Source organism: Haemaphysalis longicornis, unplaced genomic scaffold (assembly GCF_048455015.1).
Source record: "Haemaphysalis longicornis isolate Haplotype H1 unplaced genomic scaffold, Haemaphysalis longicornis Haplotype H1 scaffold_5, whole genome shotgun sequence".
NCBI classification, from domain to species: Eukaryota; Metazoa; Arthropoda; class Arachnida; order Ixodida; family Ixodidae; genus Haemaphysalis; species Haemaphysalis longicornis.
The window spans coordinates 8298083-8319274 of NW_027526385.1; positions in this window are offsets into that span (position 1 = coordinate 8298083).

Genomic DNA, 21192 nt, shown 5'->3' on the forward strand with positions numbered 1-21192 from the left:
CGACTGCGGCATGAGCAACGTCAGGTGCGATCACGCATTGCCCGCTGTTTCACTGAACACGGCGACCACAGAAACGGGAGGATTTCGGCTTCCTTGTAGCTCGTAAACGTGTGAAGGCATAGTGAAGAAAGCAAATCCCAAAAACCGCTTAAGAATCCAGTTGTCATGCCAAGCTCAAGCCAAAAAGAATGTCTTCCCTTGAACCTCCACGACGACATGGCTTACGAGGCGCAAGTTTCCTCTCTAGTATACTTACTAAGAAACTCTATGGTTCTATACTCGGTTACAACTCAAGAACGGCACCCCCTCATGTAGTGTATCACTCCGCCAAAGCGCCGGACCCGTGACGTCAGTGCGCGCGCGTTTTGAAGGGGGTTTGCTATGAATGCGTGATATCGTTTGCCTTGTCTCGCGCAGTTTGTTTGTCGTCGCTGGAGTCGTTTAGAAGCATATTAAGGCCACAAAATCACGGGAACGGCTCGCGCCGTGTTCAAAATATTCCCAGTAACGCCGTACTTGCGCCGCGCGAAGAAACATCCGGCTACGGTGATAAGGCACAGCGGCAACTTCCGGTGCCGTTCTTAAGTTGTTACCGAGTATAGCAATAGAAATTCCATGGGCAAAAAAAAAACGGATCTACTCTAGAGCGGTTCCGGACCATCCAAAATAAATCGCGGTGACCTAGATTATTGTGGAAATAACTGAGGTAAGAATGACGTAAACAAGTTCCAGCGGTGGATACACGTTAGGTATGGGCAAAGGGGGCGACAGGTTGGGGAGTTGGAGGAAGCGGATGTAACGTGTAGATTCGCCAGTGCTGTTACATTGACTTTGACTTCGCAGTACCGTATGTCTTCTAGTACTAGTTTCACGAGGGGTTTACGCGTCGCTTTTTGCTTGGGAACGGAGGGCCGCTGGGTAGACTCGTGTGTTGGAGTATCTGCGGGATAGCCCGCATGTGTGTATGAGATCAACGAGGCTTACCGTGTGACCGGAGTTCTGTCGCTTGGGCGAGCACGTGAGCGGGCTCATTACCCTCGTTTCCGGTAACCAATACTATGCGAAACAGTACGCAGTTGGAGATAACGCGCCCGCTATTATGTCTGCACAACGCTGATGCAGACGATTGGCGAGCCGTTGCCTGCAGGCAGTCTGCAAGAAGTCACGTCGCTAGGATGACGATGATACACTCGTCGGGTGGGGAGCTGGGCGGCTATCTCGCTCAATAGCTCAAGCACGCGGTGCGCCGAGATTGTTTTCCAGCCCCAACGACAATGCCGTGATTCCCTAGGCAATTACAGCATTGCCGGCGTTGTCATCGCGGTCTGAATCTATAACGTTTATATGTGGTGCTCTATTCCGAGTAGTCAGAGCTTTTTCGGCTAATGTGGCAGCCCGCAGGGAGCGTAATACAGCAAGGTGCTAATTTATGTTTGTTTTTTCGAACGGGTCCTTTGTTTCGCCATTAATGATGTGCTAAAGTGAGCCCTGGAGAGCTTGTTCCTTCCTCAGGGGAACCAGCATTGCAAACTAACCTGCTTGGTATGTCCCCCTCCACAGAGTGGAATCGCTCATGATTTTGCCTTGGCTGCTGCTGCTTAGCTGAGATTATATATAAGGGGATTAGGTAGAGATTGTGGGGGAGAGAGGTGTGGGTGAAGAGACCTCATGGCGTACGGAAAACTTTTCCCCTAGGACGAGGCATACATCGACTCTGCGACAAAAAAATTCGGCTACTGCAACAGATATCCGGTTACTCAGAACGCCGTGTAACGTAGACCAATGTTCACAGGGGTAATTCCTGTGGGCTACTTTCAATCACTGTGCCCTCGTTGAATGAACCTTAGCCCTCGCACGTGTTATACGGAACACGCAAAGTGGGACCCTTCAATGACATTTCACAGCGAGGGCGCCAGTGATCAGCTCGGCTGTCGTCTGCTGTCTATATTAAGGAAACAGACTCCAAGTACAAGGCGAATAAATACTTTTAGAGCGAAAGGTCTTTTGTACTGATATAGCTTAGACGCCAGAAGAAAAAAAACACCCTAAAAGCAGTTAATACAATTGAGTTTAAATGAAGGAAGGTTTGGGAATGGTCGCATAAAACCAAGATACAGTGTACGTAAAACGCGTGACGGGGCACGGTGTGTGAATGCGCTTCTTCCGCGTGCGCTCCTCAACTCCATTGTTTTTGCCGTCACGAGCAGGGCGCAGCGGTAGTTACTTCCTGTGGTTAGTTCCGCTTTCGCTTCTTTATATACGGCTTGACTTTCGGCTGCGGGAAACACACGGCATACCGGTGGTCTTCAGAGATCTCTGACGTCCACTTTAACGCGTTTCTACTGCTCCGTTCGCTTTACTAAATGTGGCCAGACTAACGGCCGGTTAATGGCGCGTGCACGCTTATGCATCCATCGACTGGGCGACTTCCGTGATCAGTATAGCGAATGTGTGTGTGCCGAGTTTTACGCGCACCTGTTTTCCTGGGGCTATTATATTTTCCGTAAATATGTGCTCCACGCGGGCGGCTTTGTATGAGTTTATAAATATAGCCTTTGATGCATTTTTCCTACTTTATTGCCTGCACTTACGTGCGTTTGCTGTACGGGGCCTCGGGTACCAGTAGAGGTGGGTGTAGCCCGAAAGAACCCATTCCCGTTTGACCTCTTCCCGTTTGAACCTATTCCCGAAACGCCCTTCCCGCTTGACCCGTCCCGTGTGCGCCCGTTCCCGAATAGACCTTCCCGTTTCGGCGCTTCCTGTTTCAGCCCGTTCCCAAAACGCCCTTCCCGTTACAACCCGCTCCCAAAGCGCCCTTCTCATTTGAACCCACATCGTTTCAACCCATTTGAATTTCTGAAAACATGCGTTACCGTCTTCGAAACTGTTCCCCAAAACGTGCTTAGAAGCAACGGGTCATGCACTAAAAACTTGTATGCACCAAATTTTCCGGAATCGACCGATATTTCCGGCCGATAAAAGTTTCCGAATGCCTTAGGCCGATACTGTTCTCTTGACACAAAATTTGTAGCGGCGAAAGTGTACTAGAAAGATACCCAATATCTTGAGTAATGCACACATTGGAGTTTTCTGCAGTTGGTGTCCGTACGTGCGGCTGAAATTTGTTTATCAGCAGCGCTTATGCTCATTGTTTGGAGCGTAGCTTTGTCTTCGGGTTCGAGAGATCTATAGATCAAGGATGTCCGTAAGAGAGACTTTACAAAAGGCAAAACCATGTGCAGAAATCTGAGAATTGGCTACTAATGCCTTTCCTACGTGAGTAGTGCGCAGATTTTTTTATTTATTTACCGATACTTTACGGCCTGGTCGGGCTCATGCAGGAGTGAACATAAAAACACAACAGTATTGGTTATCGTAGTTTAAAAACGCGCAACACAAATAAGCAAAAGACATAAATATGTAATAGCTAACGATACCGAGTTAGAAGCTCAGTTAACGTATTCCAGTAAGAAATTGCACGAGGAAACAAAGAGAACTTTCGAATAGTAGTAAAGCTGATTGGCTGCCTAATTATCTTACTATGATGCCTTCTCGCTGAACGTCTGAAAGGCCCGTGGAGGTAGTATTCCCACGACAATTTTAAGTTTCTGTAGTAAAGAAAATTTAGGCTAGAGACGACCCTGCGCTGCTTAAGTTTCCGAAGGTTTGTCCTATTATGCAAATTGAGTACACTAGAGTGACGGGAATAAACAGAATCAATAAAACGCAAAGCTAAGTTTATAATTTTCGCCGCTTCTCATGACTGCGATTTTTTATAGCCAGATGTGGCATATGTGACGAGGGACTGACAGCTGCTTTTGTAATGGACACGCCTGGTTGACAAAGGCCGAAATTCCTTCGGCGCTGAGCATGTTTTCGGCGCGCGTCGTAAGAACAATACTTATAGAGGCCGCCCGAGGGTCGATGGTCAGCGCTCGAAGTTGCTATGGGGTTTTTATTAGCTATTTCCTCGTCCTTTTATGAATATCTTGAAGCGTGAGTTAAAGTTAGCTCTAGAGTGTGGATAAAATATATGTTTGTTTGTAAACCTTTGGTTGATCGTGTGTGTTAGTAGCTCCTCCTCACACTCTTTCGGGACACGTCCTTGATGGCGTCGTTTTAATGTAATAAAACGTAAGTGCCTGGTGTTTTGGGGGTGGATCTAAAGAATCTAGAGACGAGAGTCAGTCGACCGAACAAGAGCATACGAGGGCAGACGCAGGGCGACCTTCGCGACCTAAATACATTTAGTTAAGTGCATTTAGGTATTTCGCTGTTTTCGTTTTCATAAGCGACGTGTTTGTAATTTGTTAATATGTTGTTAATTTGTTAATTGGTTTGTTAATTTAAAAGATTTTTGTTAATTGTTAATTTGTTTGTTAGGGTTTGTTAATTTAAAAGATGGAAAGATTTGTTAATTGGTATGACTTGAATTGTAACCGAATGTCGTCGTCTGTATATTCAAAAAGTGAAGCCCAGGTTTGAAAAGCAGTCAAGGACTCTGGATGTACTGAGCATGCTATCGCAGCGGCTGTGAACAAACGGAAATAAAGAAAAAAACAGTATGAAAATGTTTTTATAACGTTTCATAAACTGGGTACGTTATTCCGGGAAGGGGCTAAACGTGAGAATGCGAAACGGGAAGGTTCTTTCGCCCGGGTTGAAATGGAAAGGAACAAACGGGACGGTTGAAATGGGAACGGGTTCAAACGGGGACGGGCCAAGTGGGAAAGGGTGAAACGGGAAGGTCGTTTTGCGCCGGGTTGAAACGGGAGAGAACAAGAGGGAAGGATGAAATGGGAATGGGTTCAAACGGGAACCTCCCGTATAAGTATGTTCTGAAATTATTAAAGTTTTGCAGTCGTTCTTCGGGATAACCGGTTTACAGATTCAACGCTCAGACTCCAACTGTATTCTTCACCCAACGTCTTTACGCAAAGCTTTGACGCTGCGTTTATTATAAACCATAAATTATATTTAAACTTCAAATGAAAAGTCAACTAGCCTGGAGTGCCAATTGCACGGGTATCACGTGTGAGAATGCTATGTCATTAACCTTGAAGGGGCTGAATTTATTAAATAAATCAGCTTTTTCTGAAGCGTACTGTAGACGTTTTAGACAAAAAAAAACGCGAAACGATACCCTAGCTCGCGTGCAAAATTTTGAATCTCGTTCCTTTGGTTCAGAAGGTATGTTCATGTGGACTTCTTAGAACTTGTTAATGTGCGCACGGAAAATGTTATGAAAGATGGGTGTGAACCAGCAGAATCTAGGGGACGTCTTGAGAATGCTATATAGGTGTGCTCAGAGTACATAGTGCAATTCACGTACGTGCCTAAAAAAAGAAACTTCTTATAAGGGCTGTATAGAATCTGATGCAACGGACCTGTGGGAGTGTTACGGACCATTCCTAAAATAATTTCTGTTTGACTCCAGAAATGTCTGTTCGTGCTTACGTGAGTCACGATAGTCCCACGTCCTTTAGGGAAGTAAACCGAATTAAAACGGTAGAACATACCTAACGCATACCTCACAATTGTATTCCATGTTTACCCACAATAAACAAAGGAAATGCACGTAACCTTGCGTTTTTTTTTTTTTCAACAGCGGAGATGTTTAGGCCGACGAAAATTCGTCCGTCGTAGACAGACAATCCCTAGCGCATGTGAGCGCGTGCCTCGCGGCGACCGCCTGGCGTCGTCCAGGAGGTCCCGCCTTCGTCGCCGTCGGGTTGTAGCGAACGGCGCGCCACGGGTCCGTCGCGCCGAAGATGATGACGATGAATCTGTCAATCCAGCCCTTCAAAATTCACTTACGGAGACGGCACCGGGCCAGCTGACGAAATGGAGGTCGACTGAGGCGAAAGCGCGATACAAAATGATTTACTGTAAGCGGCTGTGCCGTCGCAAGGCGATGACGATTGCTGCTGAACAAAACACTGCACATACCCAGACATTCTCCAAGGAACATCATCACCATCATTATAAAACACTGTACACACTCTAACGGCCTTTTCTTTACAGGGCCGTCCAACGCGGCTTTGCACTGCTGGAGTCCGGCTGATCCCTCTCTCCTGGGATCCGCTGTTAGTGTGGGGAGAAGCTAGGTTGACCCTCAGCTCTGCTGTTTATCCAGCGTTGCACCGCTTGTGCAAGCTGCACCAATTTTTATTTGCATGCCTCAAGGGTGAAGGCTTGGTGGAGGCATTACATGGGGAGTGGTACAAATGGTAGTCTAGTACAATAGACGAGGGGCGGGAGGGGCGCGGGTGTTCAAGCTTCATGAATATATATAAAAAAGGTGTAGGAATAAATTATTGAAAGAAGATTAAAAAACGAATACGCAGCAGTACATGCTTTTAATCGAGACCTAATGAGTGGTGAAACTGCTTGTTGTAAGGCACGCCACAGCAGTACGTGGTACAAATAATATATACGTACAATATATGGAAACAACAGCAAAGAGCAACGGAGCTGCAAGTTCGAAACAGGAACAAAAAATATTAACGTAATACGGGTATGAAACACACCAGTACTCCGGCTGCACTGAATACAACGAAGACAGGAAGGACGGTTAAAAAGGTAGAAGAAAGATGAAAAGGCACAAGCACATCAAACAATTCCGATCGCCTTGAGAAATGGTCTAAACTGACCAAAGTGTCACTGACCAAAGACTTTGGCCATGTTCACGGTCTTTGGTCGGTACCACGCTATTGGGAAGGAAGCCTAGTTTACTTAAAGGAGTACTGACACCAAAATTTTATGTTCATTTTTATTGATTTTATCGGTGCTTAACGGCCTGGCGATCCCGAAACCGCACTTTAAAAGTTTGAGCGTGCGGTAATTAATTATGAACGGCCTGAAAAACATCCGTTTCGATTTCCCGCTCTTCCAGCCCGGAGGGTGCATATGACAGAACCACGGTATGACCTCAGAATTCTGTATGGACGTAAAACAACACGGAGCACGTGGAGGCATTGTTTCGACCTTTCCGGCGCTGGAGCTGAGGGGCTGAGCTGCCTGAAGGCGTATAGGTCAACCATTGCGGCGGAAATTTGATGACAGCTTTCAATAGAAGTCCCTATGCCGACTTCCTTTGCGATTCTGGGCTATATTATTGGAGTGTTTACCGCGTGTGAAACTTTGTTATGGGCGAGAGTATCTTTCTGGGCAGCGGTTATGCCTGTATGTACGCCCCAGCGCCCAGTAGCCGCTCGCCATAGAGTTTCATACAATAACAACTTTGTATGAACCACTATGGCCGCTCGCCGGGCCGCGAGTGTGAAGTGACGTCACGAGTTTCTGATGAGCGTTGGAGGAACACGGCCACGTCGCTTCTTTTCCTTCCCACGGAGTGATGTCACGCTGATGTCCATTTGCTGTGCTCCGCTCGGCGTGCTGTTCTGTCTGACGGCGCGATAAATGAGATAAAATTGAAGTATATATTCCACGCGTTGCAGGTCGCTCATATTTCAGCCAGGGTATGATGTTGAGTAACGGAAGCGAGCTGTGTAATAATACTAACACCGAAAATTGGTGTAAGTACCCCTTTAAAGGGGCCCTAAATAGGTTTCAGAAGGTCGCCATTTCAATCGCGCAATCGCTAGAGAACCCCGTCACGACAATGTATACCAAATATTACACCTCTGCGTAAAGCAGGGGCCGCACAAACACGCAACAAAGATGCCTTCTTTCTTCCTTGCTCACCTACCGCTTCCTTGCCGCCACACTTGCGCGCTGTGACGTGCGACAGAGCGGTTGTGACGCACCCGTGTGACGCACGAAGCTCTCAACAGTACGGCTGCGCTATTGGTGGGCCCCGTTAAGTGCTGTAGCCAGTCAGCGTTCCCGGCTCTGGGAGAAACGCGGTTGCTTGCGGCGCTCCTGCACCGGTGGCACGGCGTATTCGTCCTGCACGGGTGGCACGGACGAATGTTTATCGTCGCCATCCGTTACACGAGCATAGCTGAGTTTGTAGTTGTTTACAAGATATTAATAACGCTGAAAAACACGGAAAATCTCTGCGGGCACAAACGGCCGCTACACGCGCGACCGCAGCAAGCATCTGCCTGCTCGGTCGGAAAGCAGCCCACTGTGCGGTGTACGCACGATAACGCATACACCGCAGCAGCTAAAACTTGTCACCGCCCGCCAGTGCGGGACTATTGCTGAAAATCAGTTTGCAAATACGCGAAAGAGGGTGATAGTGCAGTGAAAGATTGCGCGGGGGTGCGTCGTCGTCGCGGCCTCGCAAAGCAGTGTCTGGATAACTGCGGCGATGCTAAGCCTTTTCACCGACCTCGGTGGGACGAGTTCACCGCGAAACGCTAACGCTAGCGTCGGTGGCAATCTTCAATTATTGTCGTTAGCGAGCATGTTGAGTTAGGAAGCCCCCACTGATCTCCACTTAGTTAGATCAGTGGAAGCCCCCTATCTTGCCTTCAAACGCTCGTTTGCGCTCGTTTCCGCCGACGCGAGGAGCATTCGATGCGGGCCGGCCACCGACCGACCCCGCTGAGCGGTAGTAGGCGGAGCTTGGCCGTCGTCTGCTACAAGCGTGACGTACCGCCGAGCGGAGCCAATTGCTGCGCGCTTCTTGACGCAACCCTGTTTCTCTAGGTGTCACCGATCAGGTCTTGCGCCTGGTCGGTGGCGTCTCCGCTTCCACAGTGCTTTGGAGGAGCGGTTAAAGAGGGAATGCGCCAGGCCTTGTTGCGGGCCCTTTTTAATGAACGATAGCTCGGCTAATACTGGACGCTTTTAAATGATTTTTGCGACAGGATATTCTTTGGATAGTACTCCAATGATTGCGCACATAAAATCTCAACCTTTGGAACCCTGTTTAGGGCCCCTTTAGCATTCCACACAAGTGGCTTCGACCTGCTCGAAGCACAGTGTGCATGGTCTTGAGTATCGTCCTCCAGGTGTCCATTCTGCTTGCGAGTTGTTTGTGCAAATTAAGCATACAGGGCCCTTACAGGGATAATAAACTTCAAAATTATTTAGCGTAAAATGCCAACGCAAAAAGCGTACCAATTATGTGTTAATCAGCCCTTGTGGCTTTAGTGTTTTATTTGAATGTGCCCTTCAGTCCCTCTATCTTGTATCCACGTGAGGAGATTCGGAGCGCCCCGTAGTGTGCAGATAGATTGCAAGACAGTTAATACAACACCCTTCCTTTTTAGGTAAGTGAGTGAGCGAGTAAGTGCTTTATTGATACAAAAAGTGGAAAAGAATTGGACTGGGGATATTTTGAACTCATTTGGAGTTCACCAGCATGCAACCCAGTCCGGGGGAAGGGGAGAAGAGGGATTAAAGGGTATTGGTGAGAGCAAATGGGGATAGAGAAGGAGGGAGAGAGAGCAAGAGATAAGGGGTACGTAAGGCTGGCCGCAGGCATTCGGCTACAGCCGTTGTATGAGGTTCGTCTCCTCGAGGAAGGCCAGGAGAAGTCGGAATGCTTCCGGCCGGACGGAGTTGGGGCCCGTCGGGGAAAGCAGGTCCATCAGGGTGTGGCTGGGCAGCCCGATACGCACAAGTGCGGCCCGAAGCTCTGCTCGCGGGGCAACGTGCTGGCGGCAGGAGCAGAGCAGGTGCTCCAGGGTCTCGGGTTCTCGGCAGTCAGCACATGTGGGCGACGACTGGCCGCCTTGTCGGTGCAAGCGGGCTGCCACGTTGCAGCAATCGAGCCGCATGCGGAGGAGTACGGAGCAGGCTTCCCTGCTGATGGGGACAGGCAGGACCTGTGGAGCTTGGCCGCTGGTGACTCTGGGGACCGCGTGCATCGGCTCCACCTCCCGCGCCAGAATCAAGGAGATGGAGGCCGCCTACATTTCAGTCGAACATTCCTAAAACAAAGAGAAATAAAGAAATGCTACACAATCTTATCAGAAGATGGATGGTGCCACGAAGCAGTTACCGCATCACTTCGACTTCGACACGCAGAATGCACCCGCTCTAGACGGGTGCGAGTGCGTTCCGCGTGCGACCGTTTTAATGCGTAAGCATTCTAAATATATCCGCACCGCGAAAACGCTTGAAGTAATATATCTCAAAAATTCGTGCATAATTTCCGAAGTTAACACATGAAACCATTTAATAGTGCAAATGCAGATTATTTTAGCTTCAAAATCAATAAAAACTGACCATAAAAAGCATGCAGAAAACCCGGTGTCAAAAACTCGGGCAGATTTAAAAAGCAAAACAAAAACAAAAGATTCAGAAAACCGAGCACGCCTCGCGCTGTCGCGACTGGTGCCAAACACAACAAAAAGCGAAGGAAAAGACGCTGTCTGGGTTAAGAAAAACGCCGTAACGGAGAACCGAGCGAAAAGCAGAACAAAACATTCACTGCTTTTCCACTACATGCAGAAGGATGAAGTTGGGCGCAGTTCAAAGAGTGCACGAAACAAAACACTTTTCGACACGTACCCCTGCCCTTTGCGGCTCTCGTGGGTCCGGCGAAATACTGTCCCCGCTCACATTGCGACGGATGGTGCCTGCCACACTGCATTTATTCCACGACCATTGCCTTTACTGCCACTAGACACCCCAGAACAGTTTCTCCAAAGGAAAGAATATCTTCGTCGCGCCACACGAGCTCTAATTCCACCGTGTGGAACGGACCTCCCTAGCAGACTCGCTCACTGGGAGGAGGTCTTGCTGCGAAGACTTCGTGTTGGTGTAGCCCTCTCTCCCGCTGTTACCCGGGAGCGGCCACCACGTTACCATGCCCCGTTCGCACAGAACTGCCCCTTTTGCACGGCTCCTGTCGAAGATGCGGACACTGAACATTTGCTGTGGACTTACCCTTTATTGGAAGCGGCGAGAACAAGACACCTCCGAGGCACAGGCCTCCACCCTGGCAGAGCACCTGACCTTCATCGGTGGATTTGGGGACCCCATCATCGCTCCCTCCTTGCGTTTCTTCGTGAAACGGGGGTTAATCTATACCTGTGTCGTAGTATTTATGCCAACGAACATACTATCGCAATAAAAAAAAGTAACGTGCCGCATGCGCTTGGTACTGCCACGGTGACGCTGCTTCAGCCGCACCACGGGGCGCTCCTACCGGCTGTTGTCGCTTGAGCTGCACGTCGCGCAGTAGCTCGCTGCGAGAGAGACTCTCTGTCGCTCCCTCCGATGCTCCTCGATTGTACGCGCCTCTTCCCCCGATGAAGCGAGCCTCCGTACCATACACTCCAGGAACAAGCGAATGTTTGGCACGTGTCCTACGTGAGTATGACGTGCAGGTGGCCCACGTTCCAGCCAAAAAGATGTGCCATGAGCTAGTCAGACTCCAAGACCGCTTGCCCAAGGAGCGTTTCCCCGGTGTCGTAAACGACATACCTTGCGCAGACTGCAGCGGTGTTTATATCGGGGAATCAGGGAATTATAAGACTCGTCTTCAGCAGCACGCCCGTGACGTAAAGAATAAGAGCGTCCGCAATAATGCTTTAGCCGAACACGCCATCGTGAATGACCACAAGATTGATTTGGACAACGCAAGAATCGTCGCAACAGAAAAAATGACAGCATCACCGCTTCATCTGGAATCACTAATCATTCAGACCACATCTAGCACAGTCAATCGTAACGACGGAAATCTAAACCCGATCTGCGCACGCTCGTTCATCTGGTGATGCCCACTTCTGGTGATGCATTCATTGTGAACAAGGCTTCCGTGATGGAAGCCGAAACGTCAGTACGTTTTGTTTGGACTGGTCGGCGTCTCTTTTTTGTTCGGAATGCTCCGTTCCCACTTGCCAGCGTGGGTAGATGCGCGAGTCTGGCTACGCCATCTATACACACAGCAAATCTCTCTCTCCTAATTTCTAGCTCCTCCTCAACCTGGCTTCTTTCGCGCATACCGGAGGAGTTTTCGGCGTATACGAGACCACCGCATTGACCTTTCGCTTAGCCTTATAAAGCTTCGCCTTAAATCGCACCTTCGCGGTGGCTCAGTGCCTATGGCGTGCTGCTGCTGAGCACGAGGTCACGGGTTCGATTCCCGGCCACGGCGGCCGCTTTTATGATGGAGGCGAAAAGCAAAAACGCCCGTGTGTATGAGATTTCGGCGCATGTTAAAGATCCCCAGGTAATCAAAGTTAATGCGGAGCCCTCCAATACGGCGCGCCTCATCGCCTGCGTTGCGTCGGTGCGTTAAACCCCACAATCAATCAATCAATCAACTTTAAATTGCCTGACTCAATGCACTAGCAATGCAATTGGGTGCAGTAGTGAAGCCTACGTTAAAAAGAACTCGGCATTTTTAAATCGGGACCTGTGGGCTTCCTAGTTTAATATAGAGCTGCTTACATTGCCTCTGGTGAAATGACTTCCTAGCAATGCACTTGTGTGCACTAGTGAAGCCAACCTCATAGGGGATGAGTGTATAGCAGAGCGGCTGAAAAGAATGCATTTTGTAGCGTAATTTTTTGTAGCGTGAACTGGCCGACGTTGAGCAGTTTCGCGTGGACCTTGAAGGGTCGTGCTGCGCAAGCGCGAGGAGCATTGTATTAGGTTGGATTTGGAATTGGATTTGGATTGGATTGGATTGGATTAGATTGGATTGGATTGGATTGGAGTATGTGTAGATAATTGGGTCTTCACATTCGCCGGTTTGCGCATTCCAGAGGAGCGATGTCATAGCCGCGGCAGACGCACTGGCACCGGCGCGTGCCCAGCTGTGCGCCTCCGTTGCGCAGTAGCCACGTCTGACGCTGCGCCGGAGCCGCTTGATAGCCGTTTCGCGTGGCTCCTGGAGAGCCGTGCTGCGCATGCGTGAGGAGCAGTGACTGGACTGGACTGGACTGGTCTGGACTGGTCTGGACCGGACTGGACTGGATTGGATTGGATTGGAAATCGTTTTAGCAGCAGTAAGCATGATAATCAGCTAACCCTAGACAACCAGGAAACCTAAGAATAACTAGCTGAACCTTAGCTAACGCTACGTATATCCTGGCATAGTTAAGCTAAGCCACTGCTAATTTTTTGTACCACTTCTCACATGCGAAAGCATTATGCGCAGAGTGTACGTGTTACTGTGAGTGTTTTAGGCGCGAAACGAGTCGTGCCCGTGATATTTCGGACTTAATCTGCTTCTAAAGTGCTGCAGCGACAACAAACAACGTGAGAAAAAAATTACACCATCTTCCCGTAGGGGAACCCTGAGTAGTATGCGAAGCAGGCGTGGGGTCGATTCAAGTGCCCATTAGTTTTCAGTTCGTCGTTTCCGTGAGGTTGAGGTACGTAGCTACCGTTATATTTACCGTTTGGTTTCCATCGTAACTACCACACTTTTCACTTACCGTAACTACGAAATGGGAAATTGCGTTGCCCCCATGGCTGTTTCACATACTACTCAGGGTTCCCCCACTTGAGGGGAGGGGGGATGTTAGAGTGGAGAGGCATTAAAGAGAGAGAGAGAGAGAGAGAGAGAGAGAGAGAGAGAGGGAGACGTTGTACGTGGTATGAGTTTGTCTTTATTTAAGCATTATCATCATCATGTTCAACGCAGGTGACGTCGAGCTGTGGTTGGCGTTCCGCTTTGATTATGACCGCCTTATGTTATGTGAAATGTAAAGTCAAGGGCTGTTGTAGTGGATGAACCCTAAAGTTGCTGAAGATGAGGTCGATGCACGTTCCCCGGATGGTTGTGGGCTGCTTGAAATCACGGCCCGCCTAGACTTGCCGAAGCACGCCGCTGCCGGCGACGATGAAACGTCGAAGGCGCGTGAAGCGTGTTCGCCTCGTGCAGGCCCAGGAAGACACCGGCAACACTGTCGCTCCAGGAGCCATAGATGGGACCGGGCGTTCAGCAAGCCGAGCATGCGCAGTGGGGGTGTGGACGGTGCAACAACGGCAACGACAAGGGAGGGACAACGACATGAGGGACCATGAGATGCTTCGCATCTAAAAGTAGAATGCGTCGCGCATTAAGCGCCATCTCCTTTCAAAACGCACGCATGCGTTCACATCCGGGTCCGTCGCTTCGGCTGAGGGGTCGATGCACTGCCCGAGCTATTGCACGGTCTTACCGTTTACCCGATTACAAGTACTATTGGCACCCAATGAGGCGAAACACCCGGGGTTGTGAGCGGTGGATATTCAAGTTCAACGAGACTGCAACAAGTTCAACGAGACTGCAACAAGACCACTTCACATCTACGCCGCACGGAACACGGCTTGCAGGGTACACGTAAGTCTGCTCACGTGCTTTGAATTCGAAAGCATTACAGCTGCCCCTGGCGATACTCGGTCGCTACATCGCGTGTTTGTCATGCTTCTTCTATGAAGCTATCGTATACCGTTATGTGGGAAAGTCCTTTTGCGGGCCGTTCGATCGCATCGCGCTGTTTTGACCGAAATAAAATTTCAAAAGAAACTAGTTCTATTATGTCAAATAACATTAGGTTAGGTTTAGGTTAGTTCTAGCTTAGGTTTATGTCAGGTAAGGTTAGGTTATGTTGGCATGGCCGTTGAGGGTGCTGATGCGATTGAACGACCTTCAAACACTCTCCCAACAACTGTCGTTAGAGGCTCACGGCCGATTCATCAATTCCTACTGCCATGACGCTTTCAGGTTCAAACTACATAAGCATACTTACGTGCCCCCAGTAATTATTACGATTTCCTCCAGCGAAAATTATATTGATAGCAAGTTTATGCCTGCTAATACGCGCTCTTATTTTGTTACAATCGGGAAGTTTTCTTGGAGCAACAACTTTTTCATATATAGCGCAACTTTTATATTGAAGATCCTGTCAAAACTACGCAACAAGATGGACATAATACAACAAGACAGCGCAACGCCACTACTTCGCCATTTCTTGGTGTCCACGTGCAGTAGACTCTTATTAAAACGAATTCGGTTAGGGCAAACTCCACGGTTAAGACGAACAACACCTCTGCTCTCTTGTAACGTCCACAATGCAAAAAAAACGTCCGCTTAAGACGAATTTCTGATAATGCGAACAAGTTTTTACGGTCCCTTCGAGTTCGTCTTAATGGGAGTCTACCGTAGGTAGTTTGCTCGGCTGCTTTCAATATTAATACGTGTCAACTAGTCCAATCACTGGAAAACTGAAATTACCCACTACTCTGATCGGAAAGTAGTCGCGTTAAAGGGGCCTTGCAACACTTCTTTCAACTAATTTCGAAATCTTAAATGCTTGCAGAACGTATACATATAGTCACTCAACCCACCCAGTACTTAGATTAGCGAGTCGCAGATTACCTCGGGCAAAAATTACTGCTCTATGTCCATCAAATAACTTGTAAACTCGCTCAAAAGATTTTGCTCTCCTTCCCAATCTTGGCGTTTTTTGACGGCTCCAATTACGTCACAAAGGCCATGTAGCGGCTGTGCTGGCCGGTTTTCCTTCAGTTGCAGCAATACACGTTTTTCGATATCAACTTAAAAAAAGCGACAAAAACAAAGCAGAAATGGAAGGTGGTACGAGCTAATCACGCAGTGCCGCTCCGTACTGGCGACAACTATAGCTTTCGCAGTGCTTCCAGACGCGAGGGAAAGAGTGAAAGCGCTTATCGAAAGTGTTGCAGGGTCCCTTTAACTCTCCGGCAGCCTTCAAAGCGAAGTACCTTAACATAGCTCCGTTTCAGAACAGACAGAAGCCGCCCCTGTTTCGTTTCGGCTGATAATTCAACACACCTCACGTCATCCGTGCTTCGAAACGTATGCCTACTCCTCCCCCGGGGGGCCCGCGAACGTGCTACCCGCCTCCCCGTTCACACATACGGCGAGAGGGAACCAAGCACCGCGAGCATTCGATTGCAAGGTAATTGTTGACCCGCCCCGGTAAAAACAATTACAGCGCCACCATCGGAGAACCAGGTCGCCCCGGAGCTAATCTTGGCAACGCACGGATCATTTTTCTTCCTTCCGCCTTATCTAGCGGGCAGTGGTCCGTGTTCGGTTCATGACACAAGCCGCCCGTTGCGCGTGGGCGCAGAACCGGTCAGTGGTCACGTCAGAGGTTACGTATATACGACGTCCGAACAGGCGAGCTCGTTACCGGCACGCTTGCGCTCATTCTTCTCGGCCCATTGTAGTTTGCTCTAGTGGGGCTGACGCTCGGATTAAATCAGCGCAGGCTACCGTGTTGTTAAGCGTCGACTAACGCAATGGCTGCAGAAGCAACAACGAATGTCTGGGAGACGTCCAGTGGACGGTGCCGTAATCGGAGCGAACACCCACGCGGGTGCTCAGAAATGACAGATGCTTTTGTGCTGCTACGATTAGGTTTCGGGTTGAGCGACCTGGAACGTAAACTGCCTCATCTAGGTAGTAAGGTAAATCAATAAACGTTTGCTGTGCTTGTTAAACGACAAGACAGAGGACGATAGCAAAAGGAGACACGAGGTGCTGACTAACAACTGGATTTTATTTTCTCAAATGACGCCAAATATAAACGAAACTGAAGAAAACAAAACATGAAAAGAACACGCTGAAAAACCGGCATGGATAAACACAGAGCCAACCATTATCGGCACGTGTTCTGTTAAGATAAGTCTATCTCCTTCTTCGTGAGTGCAATAGAGGCTACTCTGATGCAAGTCTCATCCAGGCGTTCAATCTCACCGGCCTCTATGATTTCTCGAGTCAGCGTGTTCACGTTTCTGCCGATAACGCGGCAATCATCAAACAGCGGCTCGCAGCCGCATGTGTCGCAGTGGGTGGCAAGACGACCAGTGCTCCCTCAGGCGGTCGTTGAGGCATCACCCAGTTTGACCGATGCACCTCTTTCCACGGTCTTAAACCCAAGTTTTCACGTTCGCTGTGCGTTCTGACGTGTTTGAGCCTGTGCAAGTTTTCAGGACGGCTTACAGCTGCACACCGTGGTAGTGCGTTTTGCACCGGTGTTACGATGTCGAGTATACAACGCAAAACATTGACTGGTTCCTTGTTCGTGTTTTTACTGATGGGCAGAATAAAACTACGGAAAATTGAGTGATTTTCTTGGATGAACTAGGCTGACATAGGTTGTTCCTATAAGGCTGTATATGTGCAGACACAAGAAGGTACGAACTACGTGGACGCTAGGAAAGAACAAAACAGGAATTTCTGCATAACTGTTGCGCCAACGAATGGCGCAAAGGCTGTTGCTACAAAAAAAAAAAACTCCCCGATTTCCAAAAGACATATACTATAACTAAAGCGCATGTTAACTGGCGTAACTTAGTATAACTTTCGCGGGAGGTGATGGCAAAATTACGGGGGGCACAGAAAATGCTTACTTGCTTTGAATGCGAAAGCATTATAGCAAGACAATTGGTGTATCGGTCGTAAGCCTCTGAGAGCAGCCATCTTCAACAGCCAACCACCGTGAGTGGCTGTGTGGGATACTAAGAGAAAGAATGAACATTTATTGCGCGTAAGTGCTGATGGCAGGGCACTCGCCCGGTGGAGGAAATCCTTATTCCGGGATACCCAGGCGGTGACTTCCCGTCCAGGATATATCTTTAGTAAGTCTCGCTGGTGTCCAAGGTCTGGATCGACCAGACGAGCCATCCACTGCTCAAAAGATTGGAAGGAGATTTGGGGTAGTTTTGGAGTTTGTTGGCACTCCCATTCCTGGTGGTACAGGGTGCCGGGCGTGGGACGGAAATTGCAAAGGGAGGGATACTGATTGGGGTGGATAAAATGGAGGAGGGTGCTGTAGGGATAGGAATTTGTCTACAATGGCCGAAGAGTGGTGGCTTCTTGTCTGGTTAAACAAGGGTGGATAATGGGAATTTTGTTCTGCCAAGCCTATAGTGTGCCAGGACGTGTGAATAGCAAAGAAGTGTCTTGACGCCGGCGGAGAACGGCCCGTTTTGGGTAATAGCCCGGTGTGTGTTCGCGCGGGCAGCGCTGTGAGCCGCATCATTACCGTCGATGTATTCATACCTAGGATCCCAGACGATTTCTGTATCAGGTAGCTCTGTAATTGTTTCCAGGATGTTCAGTGCTGGTGTAGCGATGAGCCCCGGCTGATAACTTCGACATGCTGCTTGTTAGTCAGTACTGTGACGAAGTCCTTGCTGGTCGTGGTAGGCAGGGAAATCGCAACTTCCTCTGCAGCTTCGGTTGAGGTTGTACGTACAGTCATAGCTGTCATTTCTTGACCGGCCGTTTAACAACGCAGACGACGTGTGCGGGCTGGCTGCGTCGCTACATCTGGTTGCATGGGTGATTTCCATACTTTGCATTCATGGCTCTAGCTCTACCGATGCGGCGTGCCTTATTATGAACGGGGTGCATGTTTCGTGGTGTCGGTAGAGCTCGACTGTGCTGTTGAATCTGTAATGGAATGTCGAATCTTGTAGCCTGAGAGGTGCGAGGTGCGGTGTGCTTCTTCTATCTCCTCCCAGGTATTGTGTATTCCCAGTTCAAGCAACCTTTTCGTTGGTGTCTCTGATGGTAGTCCTAAAGTAAGCTTGTCGAATTATAGTATCCAATCTTGTCTTCTCCGTTGTTCTAAGAACAATGCATTTGGTGCCATATGCGACCCTGCTTATGAGCAGTGCTTGTACAATGCGCAGGGTATGCGACTCTACCAAGCCAAACCTTCTTTTCGACACGTGATGCATCAAATGCATTAGCTGGATGAGAGTTCTGTTGAGAGGGGCTATTGTATGCAGTCTTGAGCCATTTTTGGGAATCACAAGCCTACAATACGGAAATGAGGGACGTTGGGAACTGGTTTGCCCTGTATTATGAGTTCTGGCTCAGGGATGCTTTTCTTCCTCTGAGTAGCCTTTCCAAAGATTAATGTAAGCAGAGCTGGTTTCTCTGGGGCGCTCTGTAGGCCTCGCGCTCGAAGGTATTCGTGTGCCTTGTCGATGGCTGATTGCAGAGCGTCTTGCTGCTCCTCTATTGATCCTGTAGGGGTCCAAACGGTCAAGTCGTCCGCGTAAATTTAGCGCATGCCGTACATACGGGATGTCACAAAACATTTGAGGGAGACCTTTCGTTGCTGTATTGAATAGGAGCGGTGATATCACCGAACCTTGTGGAGTGCCCCTTGGCGTCGTTTTAAGTGTTGTTGAACGGAGGTGCCCTACTCCGATGGTTGCCGTGCGTCCTGTCAGGAAGGCCGCAACATATATAGTCTCTGTCCACAGTCAATTGATGCTAGTCCATGAAGAATGGCTCGGTTGTTGACATTGTCAAAGACACCTTTGCTATCCAAAGCTAGTAAGCATCTTTCGTGCGAACTGGAAGGCCTGTCTATTATTTATTCTTTAAGTTGCAGAGGAAATCTTGCGTGGATAGATGGGGGCGGAATCCATACATATTTGTTGGTAAATGGCAATTATGTTCAATATACGGGGAAAGGTGATTTTGTTCCACGTATTCAATAACTTCCCAACACAAGGTGTTCAGAAATGGGTCGCAGATTTGCTGTGGCTAGTGGCTTACCGGGTTTTGGTATCAAAGTAATGTCCGCGTGTTTCCATTTGGATGGGAGCTTTCCGGGAATCCAATGTTCATTTATGTATTCTAATGGAGCCTCTAACGCAATGGTGTCCAAATTTGTAGCAGCTTGTTCCGAATCTTGTCCTTTCCTGGTGTAGTATTCCCGGTTAATTTTTGGACCACTGCTTCAATTTCAGCTGTGGTGAATGGAGAATCCATTTCATGATTGGGGCCACCCATGTACGGTTTATTGGGTAGTAAGGCCTTGTCCCTTGTGTCTTCCCACAGTTTTTTTTTATTCTTCCAGAAGATCTTCTTCTGTGTCTTGATAATTGTGAATAAGGCGTTTAAGTTGATGCGACGTGGCTGATTTAGTTTCCTTGCTACCCATTAGGGAGCGAAGGAGATGCCACGTGCGACGAGTTCCAAGGGTGCCCTGGAGTGTCATGCAAAACAGCGACCAATTTTGTTGACTTAGCTGTCTTGCACAATCGGTGGCTTCCTGAGTCAGTTGAGCGATACGGATGAGGAGCTTCCGATTGGTTCTGCGTCTTTTCCACCGTTTTGTGAGACCCTGCCGGGCTTCCCAAACGTGCATATATTAAATGATGTGCATCTATGACCGGGTAGTCCTGAGTTACTATTAGTTCCTTGGTCTGTTTTCTTGCTGCTTCCAACACCTGCTCCGTCCATTTTCAATTTCTTCAATGGGGCCTCCGGATGTAGTCTCTCTAAATATCCGCCAATCAGTAATGTGGGCTGTTCCTATCTTTTGTTGTTGGCCTGTGTTATGGAGGAGCCGCAGTTATCACTGCCCAGCGTTTATTCCAGGCATTCCCAAATGAGCTCTTTAACACCGCAAGTTAACGTCAAACCCGGCGTGGTGTCTCTGGAGACACTATTTCCAATTCTGGTAGGCCCATTGAAGACAATTCACAAATGTAGATTATTCTTTCGGATTGCTTCGTATAACTGCTACCCTTTTTTGTTATCTCTTGGATACGCCCAGGTTATAATCTCCTAATTTTACAAGGGCATGACCTTTGTGCGTTGCTTGACTGTTTTGAAAAGGAAATTGATCTCGCCGAGTGGTGCAGACGGAGGGCTGTAGATGTTGAAAATGAAGAGGCTTGCTCGTGTCTTCCTGGCCGGGATGAGTTCGACGAGTCTATAATCCAGTGAGGTGGGAAAGGAATGTATTTGGGCTGTTTCGTTTGCCTGGATGAGGACAGCCGTCCTTGCCTTCAAGTCTTCAGTGTATGTTTGGTATCCCCTGAGTGTTACTTGATCAGTATCCGTTTCTTGCAATGACTGTCGGTGTGTGTTGAAACGCCAAGAGGGGTAACGAACATTTCTTGCTGCGATACGAGCGGCAATTCCACTACCATACTGTGGTTGGCACAATCTGGGGGCTTTTAGCGTTTCCATCTCTGGCAGGGTTCCCACTGTCATCGGTTGTGATTTGACTGGGCGGATTATTGGTGGAAGAGTCCCGCGTTTTGTGCGATTTTTTCGCTTCACCTCCGCGGCGACTTCCTGCCTTCGTTTGATCGTTGCAATTTTACTTCCGTGATCACCGCTCAGCGTTTCAAGCCTACTTATATCGGTCTGTGTTGGTGTTGGCAGATCGGGTGGTGCTTGCGTCATCTCCAGTGGGGTCGCAGTTGGAACCACGTGTTGTGTTGGCACCTTTGTGACCGTGTCACGGTGATTCAGCACTTCCTCAATGTGTTGATCTTGTTTTTTCGTGCGGGCTGCCTGTAGCTCTA